This window comes from Oryzias latipes, chromosome 24 (assembly GCF_053564925.1).
Source record: "Oryzias latipes strain Hd-rR chromosome 24, Olatipes_Hd-rR_3.1".
NCBI classification, from domain to species: Eukaryota; Metazoa; Chordata; class Actinopteri; order Beloniformes; family Adrianichthyidae; genus Oryzias; species Oryzias latipes.
This window is the reverse complement of record NC_136260.1, coordinates 14,109,941-14,135,168: the sequence shown is the minus strand read 5'-3', so window position 1 is coordinate 14,135,168 and position 25,228 is coordinate 14,109,941. Positions and strand designations below refer to the sequence as shown.

The window sequence follows — 25,228 nt, the reverse complement described above, 5'->3', positions numbered from 1 at the left end:
CAGTTGTGTGGTAAAGAATATTTTTACTGTATATGATTTGTCTTCTTGGTTTTATAGATGTTACCTGTTACAGATGTGGTCACATCTGGTGTAGTTGTAAAGATTTCAGTGGCAGCAGGGGAAAACTCTAAAACATGAAAGACATTGAGAAAAAAACAAATTTGATTTAAAGTGAACGTATTTGGGGTGTCGAGTAAATTTTAATCAAGATAAACGTTAAATGTTTCAACCGAGGGTCAATCAAGTTTTAATGGAAATATTTGACATCCATAAAACTTTGAAGTAATAAAGGTTTTATTCTTTCAGGACCTGTCTTAGTTTTGGTCTCATGTGCTTCAGTTAAAAATATTTCAGTGATAACAGGAGGTGAATCTAAAGACATGAACATACAGAGAAAAACTTGAGTTAGAGTGAACTTTTTAATAAACCTAGGTTATTGAAAGTTAACTTCTAGATCAAAACAAATTTTAGTTTTATTAAATTGAACCAAAATGTAAAAACAGAAGAAAAACCAAGAAAAAAACATCAGAACAAATGAAAGCTAACCAATTCAGGAAATATATTCCATTTGTACAAAAAATGAAATAAATGAAGATGGTTTTAAGAGTTCTAATAACCTGTCATAGTTGTGGTCACATGTGGCATGGTTGTAACTATTTCCGTGGTCACAGAAGGAGAATCTAAAGACATAAATATACAGAGAAAAAGATTTTAATGAAGGAAACATTTTGAAATGGCTGTTTATTTGTAAAAAGACTATAAGATTAAGACAAATGAAGCAAACAGAAAACATAAACAAAGAAATCAGAGACACACATTCAGGTGTTTAAAGAAACATGCATATAGATTTGGAATAACTGTGAACATTGTATTCTTTCAGTTACCTTTCATTAATGTGGTCACAGAAGACGTTGTTGTAAATATCTCAGTGCTACCAGGAGGAGAATCTAAAGACATAAACATGCCATGAAAAATATTACAATAACATTTAAAAACATCACAATACTTTAAAGCCAACCAATTTACAAGTTAATTGAAATATATTTAATTTCTGTAAATGTGAAATAATTGAAGATGGCTTTAACCGTTCCAATAACCTGTCTTAGTTGAGGTCACATCTGGAGCAGTTGTAGATATTTTAGTGGTAACAGGAGGAGAATCTAAAGACATAAATATAAAGAGAAAACATTCAAAACAGTCAAATTACATTTTTGTTTGAGGCTGTTTTTTTTTCTTCCAGTTTTGCTCTTACCAGTCATAGTTGTTGTTAAATGTAGCGAAGTTTGAATGAATTCTTTTGGAACCGAAGATGAATCTAAAGACATGAAAAGCGTAAAGACAATTAAACTGGTGAAATGCTGGAATTTAAAATGCTGGATGAAGAAGATGAATACTTTCTACCAAAGATAAAAGACAATTGTCCAAGGGAGACAAATAAATGAGAGCACTAGGGCACAGTTTGTAGAAATGATAAACCCTGAAAACGCCTCTGGTGCCAATGTTGATGAAACGCTGAATTCTGTTACTTCTAACATCTTGAATGTTCTGGATGCCATTGCCCCTATGAAGGGTAAATTGAGAAAACATAGACAGAAAGCTCCCTGGAGGAAGGATGATCTAGTCAGGGCACAGAAACAACAGTGCTGCAGAGCTGAGCGAAAGTGGCGCAAGTCAAAACTCCAGGTTCATTATGAAATGTACAAGGGGGAGTCGTACGCTTACAACCAGATCTTATGGAGAACCAGGGAAAGGCACTTCTCTGAAATCATTGGAAGTTGCAGCAGCAACTCTCGTGTCCTCTTCAGAACAGTAAACAGATTAACTAACCCTCCAACCCAGCTACCAATAGAACTGGTTTGCACACCTAAATGTAATGAGTTTGCTGTATTTTTTAATGACAAGGTTCAGGGCATTAAAAAAGCCATCAACTCCACAACACATATAACTTTCCAACAGCCACCTACTCACTCTAAGCTGACTCACTTTGTACCTGTCACTGACCAAACTGTCCAAGAGACCATCACCCGTCTGAGCTCTTCTACGTGCTGCCTTGATGTGTTACCCACTAGATTTCTAAAGTCTATCCTGAACAGTGTGTTGCCATCAATTACTCAAATATTTAACATGTCTCTTCAATCTGGAATATTTCCAGAGGCCTTAAAAACTGCAGTCATTAAACCTCTCCTGAAGAAAAGCGGTCTTGATCCCACTGTACTGAATAATTACAGACCTATCTCTAATCTGCCATTTTTAGGAAAAGTCCTTGAAAAAGTTGTCTACCAACAGCTCACTGACTTTCTATTATTAAACACTTGTTAAGTGTAGCAAAGTTTGAATGAATTCTTTTGGAACCGAAGATGAACCTAAAGACATGAAAAGCGTAAAGACAATTAAACTGGTGAAATGCTGAAATTTAAAATGCTGGATGTAGAAGATGAATACTTTCTACCAAAGATAAAAGACAAATATAACAAAACAAAAAACAAATGTGGAAGTTAAAATCTAACATCTTCCAATAATTGAAGAGATTTCAATTGGGACCCAATGCTTCTCATCGTGTTTATTGCTGTCAATAATGTGGTGTTTAGCGCAAGAGAAATCACATCTGTATTAGCAGTTTGTGGATCTTCAGAAAAAAGATAAAGCAGGCTGATTAGACACAGTTGTGTGGTAAAGAATATGTTTACTGTATATTACTTGTCTTCTTGGTTTTATAGATGTTACCTGTTCCAGCTGTTGTCACATCTGGTGTAGTTGTAAAGATTTCAGTGGCAGCAGAGGAAAACTCTAAAACATGAAAGACATTGAGACAAAAAACAAATTTGATTTAAAGTGAACGTATTTGGGGTGTCGAGTAAATTTTAATCAAGATAAACGTTAAATGTTTCAACCGAGGGTCAATCAAGTTTTAATGGAAATATTTGACATCCATAAAACTTTGAAGTAATAAAAGTTTTATTCTTTCAGGACCTGTCTTAGTTTTGGTCTCAGCTGCTGCAGTTGAAAATATTTCAGTGGTAACAGGAGGAGAATCTAAAGACATGAACATACAGAGAAAATCTTGAGTTAAAGTGAATTTTTTAATAAACCTTTTTATTGAAAATGAACTTCTAGATCAAAACAAATTTTAGTTTTATTAAATTGAACCAAAATGTAAAAACAGAAGAAAACCAAGAAAAAAACATCAGAACAAATGAAAGCTAACCAATTCAGAAAATATATTCCATTTGTACAAATAATAAAATAAATGAAGATGGTTTTAAGAGATCTAATAACCTGTCATAGTTGTGGTCACATCTGGCATGGTTGTAACTATTTCCGTGGTCACAGAAGGAGAATCTAAAGACATAAATATACAGAGAAAAAGATTTTAATGAAGGAAACATTTTGAAATGGCTGTTTATTTGTAAAAACACTATAAGATTAAGACAAATGAAACAAACAGAAAACATAAACAAAGAAATCAGAGACACACATTCAGGTGTTTAAACATTCATATAGATTTTGAATAATTGTGAACATTGTATTCTTTCAGTTACCTTTCATTAATGTGGTCACAGAAGACGTTGTTGTAAATATCTCAGTGCTACCAGGAGGAGAATCTAAAGACATAAACACGCCATGAAAAATATTACAATAACATTTTAAAACATCAGAATACTTTAAAGCCAACCAATTTACAAGTTAATTGAAATATATTTAATTTCTGTAAATATGAAATAATCGAAGATGGCTTTAACCGTTCCAATAACCTGTCTTAGTTGAGGTCACATCTGGAGCAGTTGTAGATATTTTAGTGGTAACAGGAGGAGAATCTAAAGACATAAATATAAAGAGAAAACATTCAAAACAGTCAAATTACATTTTCTTTTGAGGCTGTTTTTTTTTTCTTCCAGTTTTGCTCTTACCAGTCATAGTTGTTGTTAAATGTAGCGAAGTTGTAATGAATTCTGTTGGAACCGAAGATGAATCTAAAGACATGAAAAGCGTAAAGACAATTAAACTGGTGAAATGCTGGAATTTAAAATGCTGGATGTAGAAGATGAATACTTTCTACCAAAGATAAAAGACAAATATAACAAAACAAAAAGCAAATATGGAAGTTAAAATCCAACATCTTCCAATAATTGAAGAGATTTCAATTAGGACCCAATGCTTCTCATCGTGTTTATTGCTGTCAATAATGTGTTGTTTAGCTCAACAGAAATCACATCTGTATTAGCAGTTTGTGGATCTTCAGAAAAAAGATAAAGCAGGCTGATTAGACACAGTTGTGTGGTAAAGAATATGTTTACTGTATATGATTTGTCTTCTTGGTTTTGTAGATGTTACCTGTTACAGATGTGGTCACATCTGGTGTAGTTGTAAAGATTTCAGTGGCAGCAGAGGAAAACTCTAAAACATGAAAGACATTGAGAAAAAAAAAAAAATTTGATTTAAAGTGAACGTATTTGGGGTGTCGAGTAAATTTTAATCAAGATAAACGTTAAATGTTTCAACCGAGGGTCAATCAAGTTTTAATGGAAATATTTGACATCCATAAAACTTTGAAGTAATAAAGGTTTTATTCTTTCAGGACCTGTCTTAGTTTTGGTCTCAGCTGCTGCAGTTGAAAATATTTCAGTGGTAACAGGAGGAGAATCTAAAGACATGAACATACAGAGAAAATCTTGAGTTAAAGTGAATTTTTTAATAAACCTAGGTTATTGAAAGTTAACTTCTAGATCAAAACAAATTTTAGTTTTATTAAATTGAACCAAAATGTAAAAACAGAAGAAAACCAAGAAAAAAACATCTGAACAAATGAAAGCTAACCAATTCAGGAAATATATTCCATTTGTACAAATAATAAAATAAATGAAGATGGTTTTAAGAGATCTAATAACCTGTCATAGTTGTGGTCACATCTGGCATGGTTGTAACTATTTCCGTGGTCACAGAAGGAGAATCTAAAGACATAAATATACAGAGAAAAAGATTTTAATGAAGGAAACATTTTGAAATGGCTGTTTATTTGTAAAAACACTATAAGAATGAAACAAACAGAAAACATAAACAAAGAAATCAGAGACACACATTCAGGTGTTTAAACATTCATATAGATTTTGAATAATTGTGAACATTGTATTCTTTCAGTTACCTTTCATTAATGTGGCCACAGAAGACGTTGTTGTAAATATCTCAGTGCTACCAGGAGGAGAATCTAAAGACATAAACATGCCATGAAAAATATTACAATAACATTTAAAAACATCAGAATACTTTAAAGCCAACCAATTTACAAGTTAATTGAAATATATTTAATTTCTGTAAATATGAAATAATCGAAGATGGCTTTAACCGTTCCAATAACCTGTCTTAGTTGAGGTCACATCTGGAGCAGTTGTAGATATTTTAGTGGTAACAGGAGGAGAATCTAAAGACATAAATATAAAGAGAAAACATTCAAAACAGTCAAATTACATTTTCTTTTGAGGCTGTTTTTTTTTTCTTCCAGTTTTGCTCTTACCAGTCATAGTTGTTGTTAAATGTAGCGAAGTTGTAATGAATTCTGTTGGAACCGAAGATGAATCTAAAGACATGAAAAGCGTAAAGACAATTAAACTGGTGAAATGCTGGAATTTAAAATGCTGGATGTAGAAGATGAATACTTTCTACCAAAGATAAAAGACAAATATAACAAAACAAAAAGCAAATATGGAAGTTAAAATCCAACATCTTCCAATAATTGAAGAGATTTCAATTAGGACCCAATGCTTCTCATCGTGTTTATTGCTGTCAATAATGTGGTGCTAAGCTCAACAGAAATCACATCTGTATTAGCAGTTTGTGGATCTTCAGAAAAGAAAAAGATAAAGCAGGCTGATTAGACACAGTTGTGTGGTAAAGAATATTTTTACTGTATATGATTTGTCTTCTTGGTTTTATAGATGTTACCTGTTCCAGCTGTTGTCACATCTGGTGTAGTTGTAAAGATTTCAGTGGCAGCAGAGGAAAACTCTAAAACATGAAAGACATTGAGACAAAAAACAAATTTGATTTAAAGTGAACGTATTTGGGGTGTCGAGTAAATTTTAATCAAGATAAACGTTAAATGTTTCAACTGAGGGTCAATCAAGTTTTAATGGAAATATTTGACATCCATAAAACTTTGAAGTAATAAAGGTTTTATTCTTTCAGGACCTGTCTTAGTTTTGGTCTCAGCTGCTGCAGTTGAAAATATTTCAGTGGTAACAGGAGGAGAATCTAAAGACATGAACATACAGAGAAAATCTTGAGTTAAAGTGAATTTTTTAATAAACCTTTTTATTGAAAATGAACTTCTAGATCAAAACAAATTTTAGTTTTATTAAATTGAACCAAAATGTAAAAACAGAAGAAAACCAAGAAAAAAACATCAGAACAAATGAAAGCTAACCAATTCAGGAAATATATTCCATTTGTACAAATAATAAAATAAATGAAGATGGTTTTAAGAGATCTAATAACCTGTCATAGTTGTGGTCACATCTGGCATGGTTGTAACTATTTCCGTGGTCACAGAAGGAGAATCTAAAGACATAAATATACAGAGAAAAAGATTTTAATGAAGGAAACATTTTGAAATGGCTGTTTATTTGTAAAAACACTATAAGATTAAGACAAATGAAACAAACAGAAAACATAAACAAAGAAATCAGAGACACACATTCAGGTGTTTAAACATTCATATAGATTTTGAATAATTGTGAACATTGTATTCTTTCAGTTACCTTTCATTAATGTGGTCACAGAAGACGTTGTTGTAAATATCTCAGTGCTACCAGGAGGAGAATCTAAAGACATAAACATGCCATGAAAAAGATTACAATAACATTTAAAAACATCACAATACTTTAAAGCCAACCAATTTACAAGTTAATTGAAATATATTTAATTTCTGTAAATATGAAATAATTGAAGATGGCTTTAACCGTTCAAATAACCTGTCTTAGTTGAGGTCACATCTGGAGCAGTTGTAGATATTTTAGTGGTAACAGGAGGAGAATCTAAAGACATAAATATAAAGAGAAAACATTCAAAACAGTCAAATTACATTTTTGTTTGAGGCTGTTTTTTTTTCTTCCAGTTTTGCTCTTACCAGTCATAGTTGTTGTTAAATGTAGCGAAGTTTGAATGAATTCTTTTGGAACCGAAGATGAATCTAAAGACATGAAAAGCGTAAAGACAATTAAAGTGGTGAAATGCTGGAATTTAAAATGCTGGATGAAGAAGATGAATACTTTCTACCAAAGGTAAAAGACAATTGTCCAAGGGAGACAAATAAATGAGAGCACTAGGGCACAGTTTGTAGAATTGATAAACCCTGAAAACGCCTCTGGTGCCAATATTGATGAAACGCTGAATTCTGTTACTTCTAACATCTTGAATGTTCTGGATGCCATTGCCCCTATGAAGGGTAAATTGAGAAAACATAGACAGAAAGCTCCCTGGAGGAAGGATGATCTAGTCAGGGCACAGAAACAACAGTGCCGCAGAGCTGAGCGAAAGTGGCGCAAGTCAAAACTCCAGGTTCATTATGAAATGTAAAAGGGGGAGTCGTACGCTTACAACCAGATCTTATGGAGAACCAGGGAAAGGTACTTCTCTGAAATCATTGGAAGTTGCAGCAGCAACTCTCGTGTCCTCTTCAGAACAGTAAACAGATTAACTAACCCTCCAACCCAGCTACCAATAGAACTGGTTTGCACACCTAAATGTAATGAGTTTGCTGTATTTTTTAATGACAAGGTTCAGGGCATTAAAAAAGCCATCAACTCCACAACACATATAACTTTCCAACAGCCACCTACTCACTCTAAGCTGACTCACTTTGTACCTGTCACTGACCAAACTGTCCAAGAGACCATCACCCGTCTGAGCTCTTCTACATGCTGCCTTGATGTGTTACCCACTAGATTTCTAAAGTCTGTCCTGAACAGTGTGTTGCCATCAATTACTCAAATATTTAACATGTCTCTTCAATCTGGAATATTTCCAGAGGCCTTAAAAACTGCAGTCATTAAACCTCTCCTGAAGAAAAGCGGTCTTGATCCCACTGTACTGAATAATTACAGACCTATCTCTAATCTGCCATTTTTAGGAAAAGTCCTTGAAAAAGTTGTCTACCAACAGCTCACTGACTTTCTATTATTAAACACTTGTAAAGTGTAGCAAAGTTTGAATGAATTCTTTTGGAACCGAAGATGAACCTAAAGACATGAAAAGCGTAAAGACAATTAAACTGGTGAAATGCTGAAATTTAAAATGCTGGATGTAGAAGATGAATACTTTCTACTAAAGATAAAAGACAAATATAACAAAACAAAAAACAAATGTGACAGTTAAAATCTAACATCTTCCAATAATTGAAGAGATTTCAATTAGGACCCAATGCTTCTCATCGTGTTTATTGCTGTCAATAATGTGGTGTTTAGCTCAACAGAAATCACATCTGTATTAGCAGTTTGTGGATCTTCAGAAAAGAAAAAGATAAAGCAGGCTGATTAGACACAGTTGGGTGGTAAAGAATATGTTTACTGTACATGATTTGTCTTCCTAGTTTTATAGATGTTACCTGTTACAGATGTGGTCACATCTGGTGTAGTTGTAAAGATTTTAGTGGCAGCAGAGGAAAACTCTAAAACATGAAAGACATTGAGAAAAAAAAACAAATTTGATTTAAAGTGAACATATTTGGGGTGTCGAGTAAATTTTAATCAAGATAAACGTTAAATGTTTCAACCGAGAGTCAATCAAGTTTTAATGGAAATATTTGACATCCATAAAACTTTGAAGTAATAAAGGTTTTATTCTTTCAGGACCTGTCTTAGTTTTGGTCTCAGCTGCTGCAGTTGAAAATATTTCAGTGGTAACAGGAGGAGAATCTAAAGACATGAACATACAGAGAAAAACTTGAGTTAAAGTGAACTTTTTAATAAACCTAGGTTATTGAAAGTTAACTTCTAGATCAAAAAATTTTTTAGTTTTATTAAATTGAACCAAAATGTAAAAACAGAAGAAAACCAAGAAAAAAACATCAGAACAAATGAAAGCTAACCAATTCAGGAATTATATTCCATTTGTACAAAAAATGAAATAAATGAAGATGGTTTTAAGAGTTCTAATAACCTGTCATAGTTGTGGTCACATGTGGCATGGTTGTAACTATTTCCGTGGTCACAGAAGGAGAATCTAAAGACATAAATATACAGAGAAAAAGATTTTAATGAAGGAAACATTTTGAAATGGCTGTTTATTTGTAAAAACACTATAAGATTAAGACAAATGAAGCAAACAGAAAACATAAACAAAGAAATCAGAGACACACATTCAGGTGTTTAAAGAAACATGCATATAGATTTTGAATAATTGTGAACATTGTATTCTTTCAGTTACCTTTCATTAATGTGGTCACAGAAGACGTTGTTGTAAATATCTCAGTGCTACCAGGAGGAGAATCTAAAGACATAAACATGCCATGAAAAAGATTACAATAACATTTTAAAACATCAGAATACTTTAAAGCCAACAAATTTACAAGTTAATTGAAATATATTTAATTTCTGTAAATATGAAATAATCGAAGATGGCTTTAACCGTTCAAATAACCTGTCTTAGTTGAGGTCACATCTGGAGCAGTTGTAGATATTTTAGTGGTAACAGGAGGAGAATCTAAAGACATAAATATAAAGAGAAAACATTCAAAACAGTCAAATTACATTTTCTTTTGAGGCTGTTTTTTTTTTCTTCCAGTTTTGCTCTTACCAGTCATAGTTGTTGTTAAATGTAGCGAAGTTGTAAGGAATTCTGTTGGAACCGAAGATGAACCTAAAGACATGAAAAGCGTAAAGACAATTAAACTGGTGAAATGCTGGAATTTAAAATGCTGGATGTAGAAGATGAATACTTTCTACCAAAGATAAAAGACAAATATAAGAAAAAACAAATATGGAAGTTAAAATCTAACATCTTCCAATAATTGAAGAGATTTCAATTGGGACCCAATGCTTCTCATCGTGTTTATTGCTGTCAATAATGTGGTGCTTAGCTCAACAGAAATCACATCTGTATTAGCAGTTTTTGGATCTTCAGAAAAAAGATAAAGCAGGCTGATTAGACACAGTTGTGTGGTAAAGAATATTTTTACCGTATATGATTTGTCTTCTTGGTTTTATAGATGTTACCTGTTCCAGCTGTGGTCACATCTGGTGTAGTTGTAAAGATTTCAGTGGCAGCAGAGGAAAACTCTAAAACATGAAAGACATTGAGAAAAAAAAAACAAATTTGATTTAAAGTGAACGTATTTGGGGTGTCGAGTAAATTTTAATCAAGATAAACGTTAAATGTTTCAACCGAGGGTCAATCAAGTTTTAATGGAAATATTTGACATCCATAAAACTTTGAAGTAATAAAGGTTTTATTCTTTCAGGACCTGTCTTAGTTTTGGTCTCATGTGCTTCAGTTAAAAATATTTCAGTGGTAACAGGAGGAGAATCTAAAGACATGAACATACAGAGAAAATCTTGAGTTAAAGTGAACTTTTTAATAAACCTTTTTATTGAAAATGAACTTCTAGATCAAAACAAATTTTAGTTTTATTAAATTGAACCAAAATGTAAAAACAGAAGAAAACCAAGAAAAAAAACATCAGAACGAATGAAAGATAACCAATTCAGGAATTATATTCCATTTGTACAAAAAATAAAATAAATGAAGATGGTTTTAAGAGTTCTAATAACCTGTCATAGTTGTGGTCACATGTGGCATGGTTGTAACTATTTCCGTGGTCACAGAAGGAGAATCTAAAGACATAAATATACAGAGAAAAAGATTTTAATGAAGGAAACATTTTGAAATGGCTGTTTATTTGTGAAAAGACTATAAGATTAAGACAAATGAAGCAAACAGAAAACATAAACAAAGAAATCAGAGACACACATTCAGGTGTTTAAAGAAACATGCATATAGATTTTGAATAATTGTGAACATTGTATTCTTTCAGTTACCTTTCATTAATGTGGTCACAGAAGACGTTGTTGTAAATATCTCAGTGCTACCAGGAGGAGAATCTAAAGACATAAACATGCCATGAAAAATATTACAATAACATTTAAAAACATCACAATACTTTAAAGCCAAACAATTTACAAGTTAATTGAAATATATTTAATTTCTGTAAATGTGAAATAATTGAAGATGGCTTTAACCGTTCCAATAACCTGTCTTAGTTGAGGTCACATCTGGAGCAGTTGTAGATATTTTAGTGGTAACAGGAGGAGAATCTAAAGACATAAATATAAAGAGAAAACATTCAAAACAGTCAAATTACATTTTTGTTTGAGGCTGTTTTTTTTTCTTCCAGTTTTGCTCTTACCAGTCATAGTTGTTGTTAAATGTAGCGAAGTTTGAATGAATTCTTTTGGAACCGAAGATGAATCTAAAGACATGAAAAGCGTAAAGACAATTAAACTGGTGAAATGCTGGAATTTAAAATGCTGGATGAAGAAGATGAATACTTTCTACCAAAGATAAAAGACAATTGTCCAAGGGAGACAAATAAATGAGAGCACTAGGGCACAGTTTGTAGAAATGATAAACCCTGAAAACGCCTCTGGTGCCAATGTTGATGAAACGCTGAATTCTGTTACTTCTAACATCTTGAATGTTCTGGATGCCATTGCCCCTATGAAGGGTAAATTGAGAAAACATAGACAGAAAGCTCCCTGGAGGAAGGATGATCTAGTCAGGGCACAGAAACAACAGTGCTGCAGAGCTGAGCGAAAGTGGCGCAAGTCAAAACTCCAGGTTCATTATGAAATGTATAAGGGGGAGTCGTACGCTTACAACCAGATCTTATGGAGAACCAGGGAAAGGTACTTCTCTGAAATCATTGGAAGTTGCAGCAGCAACTCTCGTGTCCTCTTCAGAACAGTAAACAGATTAACTAACCCTCCAACCCAGCTACCAATAGAACTGGTTTGCACACCTAAATGTAATGAGTTTGCTGTATTTTTTAATGACAAGGTTCAGGGCATTAAAAAAGCCATCAACTCCACAACACATATAACTTTCCAACAGCCACCTACTCACTCTAAGCTGACTCACTTTGTACCTGTCACTGACCAAACTGTCCAAGAGACCATCACCCGTCTGAGCTCTTCTACGTGCTGCCTTGATGTGTTACCCACTAGATTTCTAAAGTCTATCCTGAACAGTGTGTTGCCATCAATTACTCAAATATTTAACATGTCTCTTCAATCTGGAATATTTCCAGAGGCCTTAAAAACTGCAGTCATTAAACCTCTCCTGAAGAAAAGCGGTCTTGATCCCACTGTACTGAATAATTACAGACCAATCTCTAATCTGCCATTTTTAGGAAAAGTCCTTGAAAAAGTTGTCTACCAACAGCTCACTGACTTTCTATTATTAAACACTTGTTAAGTGTAGCAAAGTTTGAATGAATTCTTTTGGAACCGAAGATGAACCTAAAGACATGAAAAGCGTAAAGACAATTAAACTGGTGAAATGCTGAAATTTAAAATGCTGGATGTAGAAGATGAATACTTTCTACCAAAGATAAAAGACAAATATAACAAAACAAAAAACAAATGTGGAAGTTAAAATCTAACATCTTCCAATAATTGAAGAGATTTCAATTGGGACCCAATGCTTCTCATCGTGTTTATTGCTGTCAATAATGTGGTGTTTAGCTCAACAGAAATCACATCTGTATTAGCAGTTTGTGGATCTTCAGAAAAAAGATAAAGCAGGCTGATTAGACACAGTTGTGTGGTAAAGAATATGTTTACTGTATATTACTTGTCTTCTTGGTTTTATAGATGTTACCTGTTCCAGCTGTTGTCACATCTGGTGTAGTTGTAAAGATTTCAGTGGCAGCAGAGGAAAACTCTAAAACATGAAAGACATTGAGACAAAAAACAAATTTGATTTAAAGTGAACGTATTTGGGGTGTCGAGTAAATTTTAATCAAGATAAACGTTAAATGTTTCAACCGAGGGTCAATCAAGTTTTAATGGAAATATTTGACATCCATAAAACTTTGAAGTAATAAAGGTTTTATTCTTTCAGGACCTGTCTTAGTTTTGGTCTCAGCTGCTGCAGTTGAAAATATTTCAGTGGTAACAGGAGGAGAATCTAAAGACATGAACATACAGAGAAAATCTTGAGTTAAAGTGAATTTTTTAATAAACCTTTTTATTGAAAATTAACTTCTAGATCAAAACAAATTTTAGTTTTATTAAATTGAACCAAAATGTAAAAACAGAAGAAAACCAAGAAAAAAACATCAGAACAAATGAAAGCTAACCAATTCAGGAAATATATTCCATTTGTACAAATAATAAAATAAATGAAGATGGTTTTAAGAGTTCTAATAACCTGTCATAGTTGTGGTCACACCTGGCATGGTTGTAACTATTTCCGTGGTCACAGAAGGAGAATCTAAAGACATAAATATACAGAGAAAAAGATTTTAATGAAGGAAACATTTTGAAATGGCTGTTTATTTGTAAAAACACTATAAGATTAAGACAAATGAAACAAACAGAAAACATAAACAAAGAAATCAGAGACACACATTCAGGTGTTTAAACATTCATATAGATTTTGAATAATTGTGAACATTGTATTCTTTCAGTTACCTTTCATTAATGTGGTCACAGAAGACGTTGTTGTAAATATCTCAGTGCTACCAGGAGGAGAATCTAAAGACATAAACATGCCATGAAAAATATTACAATAACATTTTAAAACATCAGAATACTTTAAAGCCAACCAATTTACAAGTTAATTGAAATATATTTAATTTCTGTAAATATGAAATAATCGAAGATGGCTTTAACCGTTCCAATAACCTGTCTTAGTTGAGGTCACATCTGGAGCAGTTGTAGATATTTTAGTGGTAACAGGAGGAGAATCTAAAGACATAAATATAAAGAGAAAACATTCAAAACAGTCAAATTACATTTTCTTTTGAGGCTGTTTTTTTTTTCTTCCAGTTTTGCTCTTACCAGTCATAGTTGTTGTTAAATGTAGCGAAGTTGTAAGGAATTCTGTTGGAACCGAAGATGAATCTAAAGACATGAAAAGCGTAAAGACAATTAAACTGGTGAAATGCTGGAATTTAAAATGCTGGATGTAGAAGATGAATACTTTCTACCAAAGATAAAAGACAAATATAACAAAACAAAAAGCAAATATGGAAGTTAAAATCCAACATCTTCCAATAATTGAAGAGATTTCAATTGGGACCCAATGCTTCTCATCGTGTTTATTGCTGTCAATAATGTGTTGTTTAGCTCAACAGAAATCACATCTGTATTAGCAGTTTGTGGATCTTCAGAAAAAAGATAAAGCAGGCTGATTAGACACAGTTGTGTGGTAAAGAATATGTTTACTGTATATGATTTGTCTTCTTGGTTTTATAGATGTTACCTGTTACAGATGTGGTCACATCTGGTGTAGTTGTAAAGATTTCAGTGGCAGCAGAGGAAAACTCTAAAACATGAAAGACATTGAGAAAAAAAAAAAAATTTGATTTAAAGTGAACGTATTTGGGGTGTCGAGTAAATTTTAATCAAGATAAACGTTAAATGTTTCAACCGAGGGTCAATCAAGTTTTAATGGAAATATTTGACATCCATAAAACTTTGAAGTAATAAAGGTTTTATTCTTTCAGGACCTGTCTTAGTTTTGGTCTCAGCTGCTGCAGTTGAAAATATTTCAGTGGTAACAGGAGGAGAATCTAAAGACATGAACATACAGAGAAAATCTTGAGTTAAAGTGAATTTTTTAATAAACCTAGGTTATTGAAAGTTAACTTCTAGATCAAAACAAATTTTAGTTTTATTAAATTGAACCAAAATGTAAAAACAGAAGAAAACCAAGAAAAAAACATCAGAACAAATGAAAGCTAACCAATTCAGGAAATATATTCCATTTGTACAAAAAATGAAATAAATGAAGATGGTTTTAAGAGTTCTAATAACCTGTCATAGTTGTGGTCACATGTGGCATGGTTGTAACTATTTCCGTGGTCACAGAAGGAGAATCTAAAGACATAAATATACAGAGAAAAAGATTTTAATGAAGGAAACATTTTGAAATGGCTGTTTATTTGTAAAAAGACTATAAGATTAAGACAAATGAAGCAAACAGAAAACATAAACAAAGAAATCAGAGACACACATTCAGGTGTTTAAAGAAACATGCATATAGATTTGGAATAACTGTGAACATTGTATTCTTTCAGTTACCTTTCATTAATGTGGTCACAGAAGACGTTGTTGTAAATATCTCAGTGCTACCAGGAGGAGAATCTAAAGACATAAACATGCCATGAAAAATATTACAATAACATTTTAAAACATCAGAATACTTTAAAGCCAACCAATTTACAAGTTAATTGAAATATATTTAATTTCTGTAAATATGAAATAATCGAAGATGGCTTTAACCGTTCCAATAACCTGTCTTAGTTGAGGTCACATCTGGAGCAGTTGTAGATATTTTAGTGGTAACAGGAGGAGAATCTAAAGACATAAATATAAAGAGAAAACATTCAAAACAGTCAAATTACATTTTCTTTTGAGGCTGTTTTTTTTTTCTTCCAGTTTTGCTCTTACCAGTCATAGTTGTTGTTAAATGTAGCGAAGTTGTAATGAATTCTGTTGGAACCGAAGATGAATCTAAAGACATGAAAAGCGTAAAGACAATTAAACTGGTGAAATGCTGGAATTTAAAATGCTGGATGTAGAAGATGAATACTTTCTACCAAAGATAAAAGACAAATGTAACAAAACAAAAAGCAAATATGGAAGTTAAAATCCAACATCTTCCAATAATTGAAGAGATTTCAATTGGGACCCAATGCTTCTCATCGTGTTTATTGCTGTCAATAATGTGTTGTTTAGCTCAACAGAAATCACATCTGTATTAGCAGTTTGTGGATCTTCAGAAAAGAAAAAGATAAAGCAGGCTGATTAGACACAGTTGTGTGGTAAAGAATATTTTTACTGTATATGATTTGTCTTCTTGGTTTTATAGATGTTACCTGTTCCAGCTGTTGTCACATCTGGTGTAGTTGTAAAGATTTCAGTGGCAGCAGAGGAAAACTCTAAAACATGAAAGACATTGAGACAAAAAACAAATTTGATTTAAAGTGAACGTATTTGGGGTGTCGAGTAAATTTTAATCAAGATAAACGTTAAATGTTTCAACCGAGGGTCAATCAAGTTTTAATGGAAATATTTGACATCCATAAAACTTTGAAGTAATAAAGGTTTTATTCTTTCAGGACCTGTCTTAGTTTTGGTCTCAGCTGCTGCAGTTGAAAATATTTCAGTGGTAACAGGAGGAGAATCTAAAGACATGAACATACAGAGAAAATCTTGAGTTAAAGTGAATTTTTTAATAAACCTTTTTATTGAAAATGAACTTCTAGATCAAAACAAATTTTAGTTTTATTAAATTGAACCAAAATGTAAAAACAGAAGAAAACCAAGAAAAAAACATCAGAACAAATGAAAGCGAACCAATTCAGGAAATATATTCCATTTGTACAAATAATAAAATAAATGAAGATGGTTTTAAGAGATCTAATAACCTGTCATAGTTGTGGTCACATCTGGCATGGTTGTAACTATTTCCGTGGTCACAGAAGGAGAATCTAAAGACATAAATATACAGAGAAAAACATTTTAATGAAGGAAACATTTTGAAATGGCTGTTTATTTGTAAAAACACTATAAGATTAAGACAAATGAAACAAACAGAAAACATAAACAAAGAAATCAGAGACACACATTCAGGTGTTTAAACATTCATATAGATTTTGAATAATTGTGAACATTGTATTCTTTCAGTTACCTTTCATTAATGTGGTCACAGAAGACGTTGTTGTAAATATCTCAGTGCTACCAGGAGGAGAATCTAAAGACATAAACATGCCATGAAAAATATTACAATAACATTTTAAAACATCAGAATACTTTAAAGCCAACCAATTTACAAGTTAATTGAAATATATTTAATTTCTGTAAATATGAAATAATTGAAGATGGCTTTAACCGTTCCAATAACCTGTCTTAGTTGAGGTCACATCTGGAGCAGTTGTAGATATTTTAGTGGTAACAGGAGGAGAATCTAAAGACATAAATATAAAGAGAAAACATTCAAAACAGTCAAATTACATTTTCTTTTGAGGCTGTTTTTTTTTTCTTCCAGTTTTGCTCTTACCAGTCATAGTTGTTGTTAAATGTAGCGAAGTTGTAAGGAATTCTGTTGGAACCGAAGATGAATCTAAAGACATGAAAAGCGTAAAGACAATTAAACTGGTGAAATGCTGGAATTTAAAATGCTGGATGTAGAAGATGAATACTTTCTACCAAAGATAAAAGACAAATATAACAAAACAAAAAACAAATGTGGAAGTCAAAATCCAACATCTTCCAATAATTGAAGAGATTTCAATTGGGACCCAATGCTTCTCATCGTGTTTATTGCTGTCAATAATGTGGTGCTAAGCTCAACAGAAATCACATCTGTATTAGCAGTTTGTGGATCTTCAGAAAAGAAAAAGATAAAGCAGGCTGATTAGACACAGTTGTGTGGTAAAGAATATTTTTACTGTATATGATTTGTCTTCTTGGTTTTATAGATGTTACCTGTTACAGATGTGGTCACATCTGGTGTAGTTGTAAAGATTTCAGTGGCAGCAGAGGAAAACTCTAAAACATGAAAGACATTGAGAAAAAAACAAATTTGATTTAAAGTGAACGTATTTGGGGTGTCGAGTAAATTTTAATCAAGATAAACGTTAAATGTTTCAACCGAGGGTCAATCAAGTTTTAATGGAAATATTTGACATCCATAAAACTTTGAAGTAATAAAGGTTTTATTCTTTCAGGACCTGTCTTAGTTTTGGTCTCAGCTGCTGCAGTTGAAAATATTTCAGTGGTAACAGGAGGAGAATCTAAAGACATGAACATACAGAGAAAATCTTGAGTTAAAGTGAATTTTTTAATAAACCTAGGTTATTGAAAGTTAACTTCTAGATCAAAACAAATTTTAGTTTTATTAAATTGAACCAAAATGTAAAAACAGAAGAAAACCAATAAAAAAACATCAGAACAAATGAAAGCTAACCAATTCAGGAAATATATTCCATTTGTACAAATAATAAAATAAATGAAGATGGTTTTAAGAGATCTAATAACCTGTCATAGTTGTGGTCACATCTGGCATGGTTGTAACTATTTCCGTGGTCACAGAAGGAGAATCTAAAGACATAAATATACAGAGAAAAAGATTTTAATGAAGGAAACATTTTGAAATGGCTGTTTATTTGTAAAAAGACTATAAGATTAAGACAAATGAAACAAACAGAAAACATAAACAAAGAAATCAGAGACACACATTCAGGTGTTTAAACATTCATATAGATTTTGAATAATTGTGAACATTGTATTCTTTCAGTTACCTTTCATTAATGTGGTCACAGAAGACGTTGTTGTAAATATCTCAGTGCTACCAGGAGGAGAATCTAAAGACATAAACATGCCATGAAAAATATTACAATAACATTTAAAAACATCAGAATACTTTAAAGCCAACCAATTTACAAGTTAATTGAAATATATTTAATTTCTGTAAATATGAAATAATCGAAGATGGCTTTAACCGTTCCAATAACCTGTCTTAGTTGAGGTCACATCTGGAGCAGTTGTAGATATTTTAGTGGTAACAGGAGGAGAATCTAAAGACATAAATATAAAGAGAAAACATTCAAAACAGTCAAATTACATTTTTGTTTGAGGCTGTTTTTTTTTCTTCCAGTTTTGCTCTTACCAGTCATAGTTGTTGTTAAATGTAGCGAAGTTGTAAGGAATTCTGTTGGAACCGAAGATGAATCTAAAGACATGAAAAGCGTAAAGACAATTAAACTGGTGAAATGCTGGAATTTAAAATGCTGGATGTAGAAGATGAATACTTTCTACCAAAGATAAAAGACAAATATAACAAAACAAAAAGCAAATATGGAAGTTAAAATCCAACATCTTCCAATAATTGAAGAGATTTCAATTGGGACCCAATGCTTCTCATCGTGTTTATTGCTGTCAATAATGTGTTGTTTAGCTCAACAGAAATCACATCTGTATTAGCAGTTTGTGGATCTTCAGAAAAAAGATAAAGCAGGCTGATTAGACACAGTTGTGTGGTAAAGAATATGTTTACTGTATATGATTTGTCTTCTTGGTTTTATAGATGTTACCTGTTACAGATGTGGTCACATCTGGTGTAGTTGTAAAGATTTCAGTGGCAGCAGAGGAAAACTCTAAAACATGAAAGACATTGAGACAAAAAACAAATTTGATTTAAAGTGAACGTATTTGGGGTGTCGAGTAAATTTTAATCAAGATAAACGTTAAATGTTTCAACCGAGGGTCAATCAAGTTTTAATGGAAATATTTGATATCCATAAAACTTTGAAGTAATAAAGGTTTTATTCTTTCAGGACCTGTCTTAGTTTTGGTCTCAGCTGCTGCAGTTGAAAATATTTCAGTGGTAACAGGAGGAGAATCTAAAGACATGAACATACAGAGAAAATCTTGAGTTAAAGTGAATTTTTTAATAAACCTGTTTATTGAAAGTTAACTTCTAGATCAAAACAAATTTTAGTTTTATTAAATTGAACCAAAATGTAAAAACAGAAGAAAACCAAGAAAAAAACATCAGAACAAATGAAAGCTAACCAATTCAGGAAATATATTCCATTTGTACAAATAATAAAATAAATGAAGATGGTTTTAAGAGATCTAATAACCTGTCATAGTTGTGGTCACATCTGGCATGGTTGTAACTATTTCCGTGGTCACAGAAGGAGAATCTAAAGACATAAATATACAGAGAAAAAGATTTTAATGAAGGAAACATTTTGAAATGGCTGTTTATTTGTAAAAACACTATAAGATTAAGACAAATGAAACAAACAGAAAACATAAACAAAGAAATCAGAGACACACATTCAGGTGTTTAAACATTCATATAGATTTTGAATAATTGTGAACATTGTATTCTTTCAGTTACCTTTCATTAATGTGGTCACAGAAGACGTTGTTGTAAATATCTCAGTGCTACCAGGAGGAGAATCTAAAGACATAAACATGCCATGAAAAATATTACAATAACATTTAAAAACATCAGAATACTTTAAAGCCAACCAATTTACAAGTTAATTGAAATATATTTAATTTCTGTAAATATGAAATAATCGAAGATGGCTTTAACCGTTCCAATAACCTGTCTTAGTTGAGGTCACATCTGGAGCAGTTGTAGATATTTTAGTGGTAACAGGAGGAGAATCTAAAGACATAAATATAAAGAGAAAACATTCAAAACAGTCAAATTACATTTTCTTTTGAGGCTGTTTTTTTTTTCTTCCAGTTTTGCTCTTACCAGTCATAGTTGTTGTTAAATGTTGCGAAGTTGTAATGAATTCTGTTGGAACCGAAGATGAATCTAAAGACATGAAAAGCGTAAAGAAAATTAAACTGGTGAAATGCTGGAATTTAAAATGCTGGATGTAGAAGATGAATACTTTCTACCAAAGATAAAAGACAAATATAACAAAACAAAAAGCAAATATGGAAGTTAAAATCCAACATCTTCCAATAATTGAAGAGATTTCAATTGGGACCCAATGCTTCTCATCGTGTTTATTGCTGTCAATAATGTGTTGTTTAGCTCAACAGAAATCACATCTGTATTAGCAGTTTGTGGATCTTCAGAAAAAAGATAAAGCAGGCTGATTAGACACAGTTGTGTGGTAAAGAATATGTTTACTGTATATGATTTGTCTTCTTGGTTTTATAGATGTTACCTGTTACAGATGTGGTCACATCTGGTGTAGTTGTAAAGATTTCAGTGGCAGCAGAGGAAAACTCTAAAACATGAAAGACATTGAGACAAAAAACAAATTTGATTTAAAGTGAACGTATTTGGGGTGTCGAGTAAATTTTAATCAAGATAAACGTTAAATGTTTCAACCGAGGGTCAATCAAGTTTTAATGGAAATATTTGACATCCATAAAACTTTGAAGTAATAAAGGTTTTATTCTTTCAGGACCTGTCTTAGTTTTGGTCTCAGCTGCTGCAGTTGAAAATATTTCAGTGGTAACAGGAGGAGAATCTAAAGACATGAACATACAGAGAAAATCTTGAGTTAAAGTGAATTTTTTAATAAACCTGTTTATTGAAAGTTAACTTCTAGATCAAAACAAATTTTAGTTTTATTAAATTGAACCAAAATGTAAAAACAGAAGAAAACCAAGAAAAAAACATCAGAACAAATGAAAGCTAACCAATTCAGGAAATATATTCCATTTTTACAAATAATAAAATAAATGAAGATGGTTTTAAGAGATCTAATAACCTGTCATAGTTGTGGTCACATCTGGCATGGTTGTAACTATTTCCGTGGTCACAGAAGGAGAATCTAAAGACATAAATATACAGAGAAAAAGATTTTAATGAAGGAAACATTTTGAAATGGCTGTTTATTTGTAAAAACACTATAAGATTAAGACAAATGAAACAAACAGAAAACATAAACAAAGAAATCAGAGACACACATTCAGGTGTTTAAACATTCATATAGATTTTGAATAATTGTGAACATTGTATTCTTTCAGTTACCTTTCATTAATGTGGCCACAGAAGACGTTGTTGTAAATATCTCAGTGCTACCAGGAGGAGAATCTAAAGACATAAACATGCCATGAAAAATATTACAATAACATTTAAAAACATCAGAATACTTTAAAGCCAACCAATTTACAAGTTAATTGAAATATATTTAATTTCTGTAAATATGAAATAATCGAAGATGGCTTTAACCGTTCCAATAACCTGTCTTAGTTGAGGTCACATCTGGAGCAGTTGTAGATATTTTAGTGGTAACAGGAGGAGAATCTAAAGACATAAATATAAAGAGAAAACATTCAAAACAGTCAAATTACATTTTCTTTTGAGGCTGTTTTTTTTTTCTTCCAGTTTTGCTCTTACCAGTCATAGTTGTTGTTAAATGTTGCGAAGTTGTAATGAATTCTGTTGGAACCGAAGATGAATCTAAAGACATGAAAAGCGTAAAGAAAATTAAACTGGTGAAATGCTGGAATTTAAAATGCTGGATGTAGAAGATGAATACTTTCTACCAAAGATAAAAGACAAATATAACAAAACAAAAAGCAAATATGGAAGTTAAAATCCAACATCTTCCAATAATTGAAGAGATTTCAATTGGGACCCAATGCTTCTCATCGTGTTTATTGCTGTCAATAATGTGTTGTTTAGCTCAACAGAAATCACATCTGTATTAGCAGTTTGTGGATCTTCAGAAAAAAGATAAAGCAGGCTGATTAGACACAGTTGTGTGGTAAAGAATATGTTTACTGTATATGATTTGTCTTCTTGGTTTTATAGATGTTACCTGTTACAGATGTGGTCACATCTGGTGTAGTTGTAAAGATTTCAGTGGCAGCAGAGGAAAACTCTAAAACATGAAAGACATTGAGACAAAAAACAAATTTGATTTAAAGTGAACGTATTTGGGGTGTCGAGTAAACTTTAATCAAGATAAACGTTAAATGTTTCAACCGAGGGTCAATCAAGTTTTAATGGAAATATTTGACATCCATAAAACTTTGAAGTAATAAAGGTTTTATTCTTTCAGGACCTGTCTTAGTTTTGGTCTCAGCTGCTGCAGTTGAAAATATTTCAGTGGTAACAGGAGGAGAATCTAAAGACATGAACATACAGAGAAAATCTTGAGTTAAAGTGAACTTTTTAATAAACCTGTTTATTGAAAGTTAACTTCTAGATCAAAACAAATTTTAGTTTTATTAAATTGAACCAAAATGTAAAAACAGAAGAAAACCAAGAAAAAAACATCAGAACAAATGAAAGCTAACCAATTCAGGAAATATATTCCATTTGTACAAATAATAAAATAAATGAAGATGGTTTTAAGAGTTCTAATAACCTGTCATAGTTATGGTCACATCTGGCATGGTTGTAACTATTTCCGTGGTCACAGAAGGAGAATCTAAAGACATAAATATACAGAGAAAAAGATTTTAATGAAGGAAACATTTTGAAATGGCTGTTTATTTGTAAAAACACTATAAGATTAAGACAAATGAAACAAACAGAAAACATAAACAAAGAAATCAGAGACACACATTCAGGTGTTTAAACATTCATATAGATTTTGAATAATTGTGAACATTGTATTCTTTCAGTTACCTTTCATTAATGTGGTCACAGAAGACGTTGTTGTAAATATCTCAGTGCTACCAGGAGGAGAATCTAAAGACATAAACATGCCATGAAAAATATTACAATAACATTTAAAAACATCAGAATACTTTAAAGCCAACCAATTTACAAGTTAATTGAAATATATTTAATTTCTGTAAATATGAAATAATCGAAGATGGCTTTAACCGTTCCAATAACCTGTCTTAGTTGAGGTCACATCTGGAGCAGTTGTAGATATTTTAGTGGTAACAGGAGGAGAATCTAAAGACATAAATATAAAGAGAAAACATTCAAAACAGTCAAATTACATTTTTGTTTGAGGCTGTTTTTTTTTCTTCCAGTTTTGCTCTTACCAGTCATAGTTGTTGTTAAATCTAGCGAAGTTGTAATGAATTCTGTTGGAACCGAAGATGAATCTAAAGACATGAAAAGCGTAAAGACAATTAAACTGGTGAAATGCTGGAATTTAAAATGCTGGATGTAGAAGATGAATACTTTCTACCAAAGATAAAAGACAAATATAACAAAACAAAAAGCAAATATGGAAGTTAAAATCCAACATCTTCCAATAATTGAAGAGATTTCAATTGGGACCCAATGCTTCTCATCGTGTTTATTGCTGTCAATAATGTGTTGTTTAGCTCAACAGAAATCACATCTGTATTAGTAGTTTGTGGATGTTCAGAAAAAAAGATAAAGCAGGCTGATTAGACACAGTTGTGTGGTAAAGAATATGTTTACTGTATATTACTTGTCTTCTTGGTTTTATAGATGTTACCTGTTACAGATGTGGTCACATCTGGTGTAGTTGTAAAGATTTCAGTGGCAGCAGAGGAAAACTCTAAAATATGAAAGACATTGAGAAAAAAACAAATTTGATTTAAAGTGAACGTATTTGGGGTGTCGAGTAAATTTTAATCAAGATAAACGTTAAATGTTTCAACCGAGGGTCAATCAAGTTTTAATGGAAATATTTGACATCCATAAAACTTTGAAGTAATAAAGGTTTTATTCTTTCAGGACCTGTCTTAGTTTTGGTCTCAGCTGCTGCAGTTGAAAATATTTCAGTGGTAACAGGAGGAGAATCTAAAGACATGAACATACAGAGAAAATCTTGAGTTAAAGTGAATTTTTTAATAAACCTGTTTATTGAAAGTTAACTTCTAGATCAAAACAAATTTTAGTTTTATTAAATTGAACCAAAATGTAAAAACAGAAGAAAACCAAGAAAAAAACATCAAAACAAATGAAAGCTAACCAATTCAGGAAATATATTCCATTTGTACAAATAATAAAATAAATGAAGATGGTTTTAAGAGATCTAATAACCTGTCATAGTTGTGGTCACATCTGGCATGGTTGTAACTATTTCCGTGGTCACAGAAGGAGAATCTAAAGACATAAATATACAGAGAAAAAGATTTTAATGAAGGAAACATTTTGAAATGGCTGTTTATTTGTAAAAACACTATAAGATTAAGACAAATGAAACAAACAGAAAACATAAACAAAGAAATCAGAGACACACATTCAGGTGTTTAAACATTCATATAGATTTTGAATAATTGTGAACATTGTATTCTTTCAGTTACCTTTCATTAATGTGGTCACAGAAGACGTTGTTGTAAATATCTCAGTGCTACCAGGAGGAGAATCTAAAGACATAAACATGCCATGAAAAATATTACAATAACATTTTAAAACATCACAATACTTTAAAGCCAACCAATTTACAAGTTAATTGAAATATATTTAATTTCTGTAAATATGAAATAATTGAAGATGGCTTTAACCGTTCCAATAACCTGTCTTAGTTGAGGTCACATCTGGAGCAGTTGTAGATATTTTAGTGGTAACAGGAGGAGAATCT

The 25,228-nt window shown here is 31.8% G+C and overlaps 7 long non-coding RNA genes across 7 annotated transcripts; all 7 read right to left on the bottom strand.

The window, feature by feature from the left end:
- Positions 1 to 614: 614 nt before the first annotated feature.
- On the bottom strand, positions 615 to 1,317 carry LOC144990107 (uncharacterized). The gene is made up of 4 exons (XR_013654050.1): positions 1,253 to 1,317; positions 1,098 to 1,160; positions 885 to 947; positions 615 to 680 (listed from the first exon to the last, which is right to left on the bottom strand). It is a non-coding gene; the product is annotated as an uncharacterized LOC144990107 (long non-coding RNA).
- A 1,956-nt stretch (positions 1,318 to 3,273) lies between these two features.
- Positions 3,274 to 3,816, bottom strand: LOC144990099 (uncharacterized). The gene is made up of 3 exons (XR_013654043.1): positions 3,753 to 3,816; positions 3,540 to 3,602; positions 3,274 to 3,339 (listed from the first exon to the last, which is right to left on the bottom strand). It is a non-coding gene; the product is annotated as an uncharacterized LOC144990099 (long non-coding RNA).
- Positions 3,817 to 6,486: 2,670 nt separating this feature from the next.
- LOC144990098 (uncharacterized) lies at positions 6,487 to 7,185 on the bottom strand. Its single transcript, XR_013654041.1, has 4 exons — positions 7,121 to 7,185; positions 6,966 to 7,028; positions 6,753 to 6,815; positions 6,487 to 6,552 (listed from the first exon to the last, which is right to left on the bottom strand). It is a non-coding gene; the product is annotated as an uncharacterized LOC144990098 (long non-coding RNA).
- Positions 7,186 to 16,642: 9,457 nt separating this feature from the next.
- LOC144990103 (uncharacterized) lies at positions 16,643 to 17,185 on the bottom strand. Its single transcript, XR_013654047.1, has 3 exons — positions 17,122 to 17,185; positions 16,909 to 16,971; positions 16,643 to 16,708 (listed from the first exon to the last, which is right to left on the bottom strand). It is a non-coding gene; the product is annotated as an uncharacterized LOC144990103 (long non-coding RNA).
- A 1,069-nt stretch (positions 17,186 to 18,254) lies between these two features.
- On the bottom strand, positions 18,255 to 18,797 carry LOC144990102 (uncharacterized). Its single transcript, XR_013654046.1, has 3 exons — positions 18,734 to 18,797; positions 18,521 to 18,583; positions 18,255 to 18,320 (listed from the first exon to the last, which is right to left on the bottom strand). It is a non-coding gene; the product is annotated as an uncharacterized LOC144990102 (long non-coding RNA).
- A 1,064-nt stretch (positions 18,798 to 19,861) lies between these two features.
- LOC144990104 (uncharacterized) lies at positions 19,862 to 20,404 on the bottom strand. The gene is made up of 3 exons (XR_013654048.1): positions 20,341 to 20,404; positions 20,128 to 20,190; positions 19,862 to 19,927 (listed from the first exon to the last, which is right to left on the bottom strand). It is a non-coding gene; the product is annotated as an uncharacterized LOC144990104 (long non-coding RNA).
- A 4,280-nt stretch (positions 20,405 to 24,684) lies between these two features.
- LOC144990101 (uncharacterized) lies at positions 24,685 to 25,228 on the bottom strand. The gene is made up of 3 exons (XR_013654045.1): positions 25,164 to 25,228; positions 24,951 to 25,013; positions 24,685 to 24,750 (listed from the first exon to the last, which is right to left on the bottom strand). It is a non-coding gene; the product is annotated as an uncharacterized LOC144990101 (long non-coding RNA).